Source organism: Scomber japonicus, chromosome 22 (genome assembly GCF_027409825.1).
Source record: "Scomber japonicus isolate fScoJap1 chromosome 22, fScoJap1.pri, whole genome shotgun sequence".
In the NCBI taxonomy this organism is placed as follows: domain Eukaryota; kingdom Metazoa; phylum Chordata; class Actinopteri; order Scombriformes; family Scombridae; genus Scomber; species Scomber japonicus.
This window is the reverse complement of record NC_070599.1, coordinates 23855108-23867607: the sequence shown is the minus strand read 5'-3', so window position 1 is coordinate 23867607 and position 12500 is coordinate 23855108. Positions and strand designations below refer to the sequence as shown.

The 12500-nt window shown below is 43.0% G+C and overlaps 1 pseudogene; it reads left to right on the top strand.

The window, feature by feature from the left end:
* The first annotated feature begins 611 nt into the window (after positions 1-611).
* Positions 612-12500, top strand: part of LOC128383572 (type II inositol 3,4-bisphosphate 4-phosphatase-like) — a 16849-nt pseudogene continuing 4960 nt past the window's right edge.

The window sequence follows — 12500 nt, the reverse complement described above, 5'->3', positions numbered from 1 at the left end:
AAAAGCAGTTTTTTTCTGTTTTAGGAAGCAAAACTTCAGGATTATATTGGTAATAATATTAAAAACAAAAGTCCTAATTTATTGTCCTTGTTTTAAAGAACTTAGGTAATACTTATAAAGAGGATATTTTTTATATAGGAAGCAACAAGCAGGTGGAGATAAGGGTCAAAGGTCACAGCTTAGAACAAACAGGCTGGAAACTCCCTGAAATATATCAGATCAAATATATTTTTTTGTATTTAAAAGCACAGTTTCACTTTGTATATAATATTTAATTTGCACAAATGATCATCTAATACTATTTTAAAGCTCTTTGACACTTTAGTAGCTCAATAAATGTCTTTCATAGCTCCACTCAGAAGTTTCTATAAGCACATTTCTACTTTGATGACTTTGATGAGTGAGACTCACAAGTTTTTATTTTTGGGGCTGAGGAAGTGAATATCAGCAGTTTATGTATTAAAAGTCTGCGGCTGATCTAAACTTAAAACAGGAAATACAAAGCAAGCAGGAAGAGGAAGAAAAGAAGAAGAAGAAGAAGAAAAAGAAGAAGACAGGAAGGGGTTTCTTAGTTGTTTTTTGTTTCTTTGCCTTTTTTGTGGAGATGCAGAAAACGATGATGTCGTGCAATAAATGTTTCTGTCCGTCAAGTGACAACAGCTCCTCTGCTGGACAGGTAGGGGAGTGCACACACACACACACACACACGCACACACACACACACACACACACATACACATACACATAGACACATACACATACACACACACATACACACACACACATACACAGACACATACAGACAGTGAATGTGACGGAATTTGGTGTGTGTGTGTGTGTGTGTGTGTGTGTGTGTGTCTGTGTGTGTGTGTGTGTGTGTGTGTGTGTGTGTGTGTGTTTCTGGGTTTGATGGGGATTAATGTGTAATCTTAAAAGCCTCTTGTTTTTTACCCAAGAACTCAATGAGACAGATTAGCTCAGTGTGTGTGTGTGTGTGTGTGTGTGTGTGTGTGTGTGTGTGTGTGTGTGTGTGTGTGTGTGTATTACCTCAACCACACAGCTGCAAACTAGGAAATGTAGCAACGGCCTTTGCTAAGTTAACGTCTCAATATCCTGTGTATTTGTTTCCTTTTGTGTTTCTGTCGGTCGATGTTTCTACTTTTAGGATCAGTGACTCATTCACACCTCGGCTCAACGTGTTCAACACATGAGTTTAGTCCTTTCAGGCTGTTGTGTTCGAGTCAAGGAAGGAAAGGAGGGAGGGAGGGAGGAAGGAGGGAAGGAGGAAGGAGGGAGGGAAGGGAGTAAAGGAAAGAAGGAAGGGAGTAAAGGAATGAAGGCATGAAGGGAGTAAAGGAAAGAAGGCAGGGAGGAAGGAGGGAAGGAAGGGAGTAAAGGAAAGAAGGAAGGAAGGGAGTAAAGGAAAGAAGGCAGGGAGGAAGGAAGGAAGGAGAGAGAGAGAGAGAGGAAGGGAGGGAAGGGAGTAAAGGAAAGAAGGCAGGAAGGGAGTAAAGGAAAGAAGGAAGGGAGTAAAGGAAAGAAGGCATGAAGGGAGTAAAGGAAAGAAGGAAGGAAGGAAGGGAGTAAAGGAAAGAAGGCAGGGAAGGGAGTAAAGGAAAGAAGGAAGGAAGGGAGTAAAGGAAAGAAGGCAGGAAGGAAGGAAGGAAGGAGAGAGGGAGGAAGGAGGGAAGGAGGAAGGAGGGAGGGAAGGGAGTAAAGGAAAGAAGGAAGGGAGAAAGGGAGGAAGGAAGGAGAGAGAGCGGAAGGAACGACAGAAGGAAGAAAGGGGGATGAGGAAGGAAGGGAGGAAAGGAAAGAAGGGAGGGAGGAAGGAAGGACAGAGGAAAGAAGGTAGGAGGGAGGGAGGAAAGAAGGAAGGGAGAAAAGAGAGAAGAAGGAAAGAAAAAGAGAAGGAGAGAGGAAGGACAGATGGAAGGAAGGAAGGAAGGAAAGGAGGGAGGGAGGGAGGGAGGAGGGAAGGAAGGGAGTAAAGGAAAGAAGGCAGGGAGGAAGGAAGGAAGGAAGGAGAGCGAGAGGAAGGAACGACAGAAGGAAGAAAGGGGGATGAGGAAGGAAGGACGGACGGAGGAAAGAAGTAAGTAAGGAAGGAAGGTAGGAGGAAGGGAGAAAAGAAGGAAGGGAGGAAGGAAGGACCGAGGAAAGAAGGTAGGAGGGAGGGAGGAAAGAAGGTAGGAGGGAGGGAGGAAAGAAGGAAGGGAGGAAGGAAGGACAGAGGAAAGAAGGTAGGAGGGAGGGAGGAAAGAAGGTAGGAGGGAGGGAGGAAAGAAGGACCGAGGAAAGAAGGTAGGAGGGAGGGAGGAAAGAAGGAAGGGAGAAAAGAGAGAAGAAGGAAAGAAAAAGAGAAGGAGAGAGGAAGGACATATGGAAGGAAGGAAGGAAAGGAGGGAGGAAGGAGGGAAGGAAGGGAGTAAAGGAAAGAAGGAAGGAAGGGAGTAAAGGAAAGAAGGCAGGGAGGAAGGAGAGAGAGAGAGGAAGGAACGACAGAAGGAAGAAAGGGGGATGAGGAAGGAAGGGAGGAAAGGAAGGAAAGGAAATAAGGAAGGGAGGAAGGAAGGACTGACGGAGGAAAGAAGTAAGTAAGGAAGGAAGGTAGGAGGGAGGGAGAAAAGAAGGAAGGGAGGACCGAGGAAAGAAGGTAGGAGGGAGGGAGGAAAGAAGGACGGAGGAAAGAAGTAAGTAAGGAAGGAAGGTAGGAGGGAGGGAGAAAAGAAGGAAGGGAGGACCGAGGAAAGAAGGTAGGAGGGAGGGAGGAAAGAAGGAAGGGAGGAAGGAAGGACGGAGGAAAGAAGGTAGGAGGGAGGGAGGAAAGAAGGTAGGAGGGAGGGAGGAAAGAAGGACCGAGGAAAGAAGGTAGGAGGGAGGGAGGAAAGAAGGAAGGACGGAGGAAAGAAGGAAGGATGGAGGAAAGAAGGTAGGAGGGAGGGAGGAAAGAAGGAAGGGAGAAAAGAGATAAGAAGGAAAGAAAATGAGAAGGAGGGAGGAAGGAAGGAAGAAGGAAGGAAGGAAGGAAAGAAGGAAGAGTCAGAACAGACGGGTCAATTTGACCCGGGAGGACGACAGGAAGGTTAATCAACAACTGTTTTAATATAATAATAGATTCATTGTTTATCAGGCGAGATAATAAAGTAGATTTCTCCGTTTCATATCGTCCAAAACAAAAAAAGCTAGTTCTTAATACTAAAGGTTACGGAAAGCTAGTTTCAGCTGTCGTTCTCATATCGGAAAATCAAATGATACAGACCTGAAACTCACCACGGATGAACAAACTCTCATTATGAACATTTTCATCAGCTTTCAGTCAGCTGCTGCCGAACAGCAACATTTACATCTTACATCATCACAACTTTCACGTTTTTGAATTTCTTTCAACGTGGCTCGACTGTATTTTGATTTTCAGCTAATGTGGGTCAAATTTTTGGACTTCCCGATATCACTTCTTAGTCGTCGACTTGTTTTAAATGCAGATAAAAAGCAAAAATACACCAGAAAATATTCACATTTGAGAAACTGGAGTTTAAAAAATGACTCAAATAATCAAAATAGTTGGTGAATAATTAATCAACAATAATATCACGATTATTTCTAAGACAATATATTATCCATCCGTCCTCTTCCGCTTAACCGGGGTCGGGTCGCGGGGGCAGCAGCCTAAGCAAGGAAGCCCAGACTTCCCTCTCCCCAGCCACTTCGTCCAGCTCTTCCCGGGGGATCCCGAGGCGTTCCCCGGCCAGCCGAGAGACATAGTCCCTCCAGCGTGTCCTGGGTCTTCCTCAGGGTCTCCTACCGGTGGGACGTGCCCTGAACACCTCACCAGGGAGGAGTCCGGGAGGCATCCTGATTAGATGCCCGAACCACCTCATCTGGCTCCTCTCGACGCGGAGGAGCAGCGGGTCTACTCCGAGCTCCCTCCGGATAACTGAGCTTCTCACCCTATCTCTAAGGGAGAGCCCAGCCAGCCTATATCTCTACGATATATTATCGTCCAACAAAAGTAGATATCATGACAGGTCTTTAAAAAACTTAAAAAAACTCAAACTTCAAAACTACCTCAGATCAATTATCTCATTAAAATGTTGTAATGACATCAACATCACAATGCAATAATTATTTAAACTATTATATACGCACTAATCTTTGCAGGTGTCTCTAATCTCTATTCGGTTCTTTTCCCTAAAAAATGCCTTAAAATGCCTTAAAATGCAGAGAGATCCTCATATTTCCTGACCAGCAACCCAAAGATATTTAATTTACTGTCACAGAAGACTAAAAAAAAAACAGATCATACTCAGCCTGAACCAGAGAAGCATTGTTTTCATTTAAAAAATAAGCCTTAAAACAATCATCGGACTAGGTTTACGATACATTTCCTGCTGATTGACTAATCGTTTAATGAGCTCTGACAGAATAATCTGCAAACTGATCTGACCTCAAACTAAAATCTTTCATCTCCTTTTGGAAAAGTAAAAGCTTGACGATGTGATGTTTTCAGCTCTCTCTTGAAAAAACAGAATCTTGATCTCAGTGCGGCAACCTGATGAATTTAAGTTACAATAAAATGAAATATCCATCAAATCCTCCATTAGTATCATTTGACATGAATACAGTAGAATATAACAGGAATACAAGCATAAGAAACTGTGTGTGTGTGTGTGTGTGTGTGTGTGAGTGTATCTCTTAGTGTGTGTTGGGTGATTTGAGTGCTTTCGCTCGTCAAGGTAATCCTCTGAGCTTCTGATTATCGTCATAGCAACAGAGTGATTTTAATGCTGTTGCGATGAGGTCTTTTGGTACACGGCCTTGACCCTGTACTGACAAGTGTGTGTTTGTGTGTGTTTGTGTGTGTTCGACAGACAGAATGAGCCATTTATTGATTAATATTACAATAGAAAGCAGCTTAAAAACGGTGTAACAGCCCTTTATGTAACTTTAAAGCAAGACATAATACAATGGCCGTGTCCGAAATCACTCCCTTGTGTTGTGAGATTGTTAGCAGAGACTTCTTCTTCCTGTCCTCACCAGCAGCCTCCACATTTGGGTATATAGGAAACCAACACACACAGATCAGTACTTACTTTTTGACTCACACCACCCACTGGAGCACAAGCTGGGTGTTACCAGAATAATGTATCAGATAATGTACCAACCATCACTCAGGCCCAAGAGAAAGAACAAAAACACCTTGAGGGGGGGAGCTGAAAACCTGTGGCTATCCCAGTCCTGAGGGGGGCCCTGAAAACCTGTGGCTATCCCAGTTGGACCTTTGTAAAAACAGCAACACACTCCAGGAAGAGCACCAACACTGAGACTGAGGGTGCTGAGGAAATGCAAAAACACAGTTATTCCATCTGTGTCTGGGGTATCTGAGAAACACCAAATCCCTGTATGTTTCAAACCCAGTAACCGGTACACCCTAAAGACCAGACACCAAACACCCAGAAAAGTAACCTGATATTTGCCTTCCAGTGCAGCGAAGAATGCAAAGACTTGATGAAACCAACCAACCAACCCTTGAACAAACGTATGGCCCATAAACACAGAAGGACTAACTCCTCTGGTCCAGTTTCAGCTGTTACACCTAAAGTAGGGCCCTATGATTTCCACGATCACGGAATCCTGGAAATGCTGTTTTCACATGGAAGAGGAACGATGTCTGGGGGAAAACTGCATGGAGGGAAGCGAATCTGGGTGGCACAACAAGCCCCCCCCCCCCCCCCCCCCCCTCCACACACTGAGCCCATCCCCCTTCACAACAATGTAAGCATGGCGAAGCAGCTGGCCACCACGGCTCTGTCTTCGTCTGCGAAAAACTTCTAAAACTCGACACTAACCCCTCAGTACAGAGCCGAGCAGTTCCCGAAGGACTTCTATGTGTCAGGTGAACTGTTGTTTTGCAAAACACCATGTTTTTGTTAGTAAAAAAAAAGGAATTCACAAAAATTAAAACGGAAAAAAGGGAATTTGGGAAAAAATAAAACAGATTTTATAGGGCTCTAACCTAAAGGAGAAGGCACACTGCTTTGAGGACAGCAATGTAAAGATCTTGGATAGGGAGGACAGATGGTTTGAAAGAGGAGTAAAAGAAGCCATCTATGTAAAAGTGGAAGAACCATCCCTTAACAGAGGCGGGGGTCTGCGACACCACCTATCCGCCATCTACAATGCCGCTCTTTCTTCTCTACACAGAAGAGTAAACTACTTAGCCTCCAAAAACAACAGCCGCTCACAATTGGCCCCACATGACTCCGACGACTGTCGTATGGAGCGTTACCTGAGCCACATCCACAGAGTTAAATACTTGGGGTTTTTCCACCAGTTAGTCAGACGAGCTTCTTCATAGACGTATAAATAGTTCATTTCCTTCCGATTCAATTGCCCAGAGATAACTATGACCTGGACGAATGAGAACATTCACAGACATTAAAGCAAGTCAGGAACATTTTGCCCAGAACTGAGCTACTTATGGCCGGACATCCTATTCAGATGCTTCGGTCCAAACCTTGTTAGATCATACAGGTCTGCAGGTCTGTGAATCCAAAACTCTGCCTTGGACACTAAACTCAGGGCAAAGTCTACGAGCTTGATTTCCACTGAACTGAAATATAAAACACGTAACTTCCTGTGACCCAAGAGCTGTAATATAACCTCGATCACTGCTCGGTTAGAGCACAAACACAGAAAGTGATGAGTCTCTCTCTCTCTCTTTCTCTCTCAGAGGAGCTTTCTTGGTTTCACTTCCTTCTCCATCAGAGATCTGCTCAGGTCGAAGGAGCCTCACATCTCTCTCAGCCTCAGGTAATCACACCTTTTATTTGACTCATCATTAGAGGACATTTGTTTTTCTAAAATTCACTTTATTAACATCCCATGTATTGTCTTTCCTCTGTTGGTCTCATCTTGTCTCAGTCTGTCTCCAGTCGTTACCATTCAGCTCAACTGAAACAAAAAACATCACTAATTTTAAGACCTCATCCATTGTCATTGTTTTTGTTCTTACAGTCGGATGTTTGAACTTCACTAGAAAGCCGTTTCCACAATGATGTGTTGAAAGCTGAAAGTTTATCTGCGGTCATTGACATTTCATGGGGGCGGGCCTACAAGCAGCAAAAAATAGTTTGGTACCCATAGTGGTCCAGTGTGTCATTTATATCCTGATCCGCATCCGTAGGGGCTTTTTAAGCTAGTTTCAAGGTTACTGTATCAACCTACACTGATATTCACTGATATTCACCCCCGTACTCACAGAGGCCCCAGGAGTTGTCACCTGATTGGCCGTTGCTATGATACCTGTAGCCAGAGAAGGAAGTGAGAGGAGTAGTGTGTTGCCCCACCCCCATGGAAAGTAGAAAATTACAATCTCTTCCTGTTTTTAATCAGAATATCTTCAGAGAGAGAGAGAGAGAGAGAGAGAGAGAGAGAGAGCAGAAGGCCACAGAGTGAGGCAGGAAATTTAGAAATGGACTGAGTTACAGTAAAGAGAGAGAGAGAGAGAAGGGAGGAGGAGAGGAGGAGGAGGAGAGGAGAGGGTGAGTGCCAACTGGAAGCAAGCAATGTACAATAGGTGTGTCATGGCATGTTGAGTCCAGGTGTGTCTGAATATTTCTACATACCTCGCACAGGTTTGCAGATCTGTGTGCAGATACTTCACAGCTGTAGAGACATGGAAGCTTTGTCTTTATAGTGATGTCTTCTTCATGGTTTGTTATTTTGCTTTTTAAGACTTTTTAAAATACTTTTTTTTCTGGTTTCGACCATTTTCTTGCAGGTTATTCTTGTAGGTTAGTTACATTATCTCGTTTATCTTGTTTTTTTTTTTAAACCTTTTCTTGAAGATGCTTTAATTGTTTCTAATTAACCCTTTTCTTGCTAGTTATCTACTTTGTTTTGCTTTTAGCTAACTTTGACCTGCTAGTAATTATCTTGTTTCTACTTAACTTTATCCTTGCAAGTTAGTTATCTTGTTTTTTGTGGGGGGGGTTTTTAACTTTCTTGCAAGGTAGTTATGTTTTTTGTCATTTTCTTTGTCTTATCTTTGTTATCTTTTTTTTTAAATATTTTCTTGAAGATGTTTTAATTGTTTCTAATTAATCTTTTCTTGCTAGTTATCTACTTTGTCTTGCAGCTTGCTTTTAGCTAACTTTATCCTTGCAAGTTAGTTATCTTGTTTTTTGTGGGTTTTTTTTAACTTTTCTTGCAAGTTAGTTTTTCATCGTTATCTTTGTCTTGCAAGTCATCTTGTTTTGGGTTTTTTTAACATTTTCTTGAAGATGCTTTAATTGTTTGTTTTTGTTAATTAACCTTTTCTTGCTAGTTATATACTTTGTCATGCTTTTAGCTAACTTTGACCTGCTAGTAGTTATCTTGTTTCTACTTAACCTTTTCTTGTTAGTTACAACCCTTTCTCTATTGAACCTCTTGTTTCTAGTTAAATGACCAGTGTATATGATTTAGGGACATCTATTGGCAGAAATATTGGTGAATTGGTCTTCATGGTTATCATTAGTTATCTTGTTCATGTTAGCTTTTAGTTGTCTTGTTTCTAGAAAAAAAAATTCTTGTTATTCTTGTAAATCAGTTACCTTGTTTCTAATTATCTTCATCTTATAAGTCATCTTGTTTCTTACTATTTATGTTGTTTCTAATTAACCTTTTCTTGCTAGTTATCTACTTTGTCTTGTCTTGCTTTTAGCTAACTTTGACCTGCTAGTAGTTATCTCGTTTCTACTTAACCTTTTCTTGCTAGTTACAATCCTGTCTCTATTGAACCTTATCTTGCAAGTTGTCTTGTTTTGTTTCTAGAAAAAAAAAAATGTTGTCAATTGTCTATCTTTTTCTACATTTTGTTACTAAATAGTTATCTTGTTTTTTAACCTTTTCTCACAAGATGATTTTTGTTTCTAGTTAGCGGTTTTTAGCTCAATTTGATTTGCTAGTAGTTTCTACTTTACTTTGCAAGTCGTGTTTCTTACTATTTTTAGTTGTTTATCTTGATTTATGGGGATGTATTGGCAGAAATCGAATATAATAATCAAAGTATTTTTATTTAGTGTATAATCCCTCGAAAACAAGAATCATTGTGCTTTTGTCACCTTAGCATCAACAGAGGGAGCTGGAGGGTCAACGGAGGGTTGCGTTAATAAGATTGGGAATGGGCTGTCAGATGTCTATCACTAGTTATAATTTACCACGGAAGATCATTTTCTACCCTCCTGAAGTCAAACATCTTCCTTAACACTCACTTGTTTTCTTCAGGACGATGGACGGAGTCAACGAGGTCGGGGAAGTGAAGGTCTCCCGTCTGCAGATAGAAGGAGAGAGCGACGATAAAACTCCTCCTGAACACAAGGTAAAGAGGAAAAACACACATCACTTTGCTCTGTGGTACCCAGCTTTTAGGTTTTGTTGGGTTTTATGGATGTGTATTGAGTCACCAGTCACGTCTTTATTCTCCATTTCACCCACTGTTTGCCCTCCGTCTGTCCCTCCAGTGTCCTGCACTGTGTGATTGTCTTCACGGCTCTGTTCACGATAAAGAAAACAGTCCAATGATGAGAGCTGGTGAGACGTTATATATATCGTAGACATTCATAGTAGTAAGTTCATGTTTCTGTGCTTTTATATGACTGTTTCCTCCTTACCTTGTGTGTGTGTGTGTGTGTGTGTGTGTGTGTTCAGTGCTGTGTGCTCAGGTGTGTAAGGTGTACAGGTTTCAGATGGAGGATCAGAGGTGGCTGCTGGTTAGGGAACAGATGTCGGAGACGCCGCTTTCGTTCTCTTTACCCAAACAGCTACTGAACTTGCTCATACACGAGAACACAAGCAGGTATTTCAATCAATCAATCAATCAATCAATCAGTCTTTATTTGTATAGCGCCAAATCACAACATAGTTATCTCAAGGCACTTTTCACATAGAGCAGGTTCTAAACCAAACTCTTCAGGTTTCAACTTAGACCCAACATTCCCACATGAGCAAGCACTTGGCGACAGTGGAGAGAAAAAACTCCCTTTTAACAGGAAGTAACCTCAGAACCAGACTCAGAGTGGGAGAACATCTGCCTCGACGGGTTGGGGTTGAGAAGAGAGAAAGGAAGAGAGGAAGGAGAGGAGAGAGGAGAGAGAGAGGAAGGATAGATGAAGGATAGAGGAGAGAAGCACAATGAAAATCAACAATGAAGCTAGAAGGTCAGGGACTGGAATCTTTCATCCAGACTTCTACAGACCCAGATTACCTGTGAGACCAGAAAGCACAGACAACTCCAGGGAAGAAGTTTAGGTTATTGAATGCATTACTAGAACATGAATGTTAATGGATATAGATAGATGGATAGAGAGAGAGAGAGGGAGGAGGAGAGAGGAGAGAGGAGCTCAGTGCATCATGGGAGTCCCCCGGCAGTCTAAGCCTATAGCAGCATAAGCTAAGAGCTCTAAGAGCCATAACTATAAGCTTTATCAAAAAGGAAAGTTTTAAGCCTACTCTTAAATGTAGGGAGAGCTTCTATAGTCAGTTCTAGGAGCTCTTCTGTTGTCATGCCAAAATGAATCTGTTGTTATTTAATAAACTAAAAAAAAAAACTCTCCCAGGGTCGAAGAAGTGAAGGAGCTCGGTGAACTTTCGCCCCACTGGGACGGACTACGCCATGACGTCATCAACCACTGTAACCACCTGCTCGGCTGCTATCAGAAAACACTCGCCGAGCTCGACAAACTCTCAGGTGAGGTCAATTAAACGGCAGACGTTAGCTTTTAGAAGAAAGAAGGAAGAGAAGACAGGAAGGAAGGAAGGAAGCAATAAAGGGAGGAAGGAAGGGAGAAAGGGAGGAAGGACAGATAGAAGGAAGGAAAGAAGGAAAAGAAGGAGGAGAAGGAAGAGAAGACAGGAATGAAATACAGAAGGAAGGAAAATAAGGGAAAAAAAAGAAGACCGTAAGGAAGGAAGGAAGGAAGGAAGGAAGGAAGGAAGGAAGGAAAAGAAGTCAGAAAGGAAGGAAGGGAGGAATAAGGAAAGTAGGTCGGATTGGACTCCTCGGCAGGCCGAATCTGGCCCACAGGCCGCATGTTTGACATCCCTGCTCTAAAGACAGAGACCTAAATATGTTAATGGGAATCTAATGAAGGACTCAGCTGGCACCAGAATCACTTTAAGGGGAACTTGGATTGGTATCATAATCTTTTAAATGATACTCAGCCCTCGTAATGTTTCTTTCTCCATTTTTTTAAAATTGTGTTTTTCCATCTTTCCATCAGTCTCGTCCTGTTTTAAGTCGAGCACCAGTAAGTCAGACCGACACCTTCAGTTTGTTCCCACCAACCTTCACACTCAGAGGATGGAGGTCACATGTCCAGACACCACAGGTACGTCTCTGGTTTTACTTTCATTCATTTCTTCTCTTACTCCACTGCTTCCTTTTTTTTTTATCTTTGTTGTTCAGATGCCACAATGTTTTATGATCTCATCTCATCTCTCTCTAACTCTCTCTCTCTCCCTCTTTCACTCTCTCTAACTCTCTCTCTCTCTCCCTCACTCTCTCCCTCTTTCACTCTCTCTCCCTCTTTCTCTCTCTAACTCTCTACCTCTCTCTCTCTTCCTCTCTCTCTCTCCCCCTCTCTCTCTCCCTTTCTCTCGCCCTCTCTCTCTCTCCCTCCCTCTCTCTCTCCCTCTCCCCCTTCTCTCTCTCTCTCCTCTCTCCCTCTCACCCTCTCTCTCTCTCACTCCCCCCCCCTCTCTATCTCTCCCTTTCTCTCGCCCTCTCTCTCTCCATCCCTCTCTCTCTCTCTCCCTTTCTCTCTCTGTCTCTCCCCCTCTCTCTCTCTCCGTCTCCCTTTCCTCCTCCCTCTCTGTCCCCTCTCTCTCTCTCTCTCTCTCACTCTCTCTTTCTCTCCCTCTCTCTCTCTCTCCCTCTCTCCTCTCTCTCTCTTCTCTCTCCCCCTCTCCCTCCCTCTCTCTCTCTCTCCAGGTGTTTGGTATGAGGTCATAACATTTGGTGCTCCAGCTGATCACCACCAGGCCTTCAAACATGGAGGACTGAAGAAACTACTCAGCAAACACGCAAACCGCAGAGGCAGGTGTGTGTTTTCCTCTCACATCTGTTCAACATCTGTGAGACTTAATCAGTTTAGTTTAGTGATCGTTACTAATAACTGACTCTGATTCATTGATTAGATGCTGAGATTTCTGAATGTTTAATCTCTGAGAATGAGAAACCAAAACACTTTACCCTCTCTCTCTCTCTCTCTCTCTACCTCTCTCTGCCCCCTCTTCTCTCTCTCTCTGTCTGTCTCTCTCTCTCTCCCCCCTCTTCTCTCTCTTTCTCTCTCTCTCTCTCTCTCTCTCTCCCCCCCCCGCCCCCTCTCTCTCCCCTTTCATCCCTCCATCCCTCCAGTCATACTTTCTATCTTTTCATTGTCTCTCTTGATATTGTTGTCTGTTGGGTAATCTCTATAATCTCAGCTATTTCAGGATTAGTGACGCTGCGTCGCAGA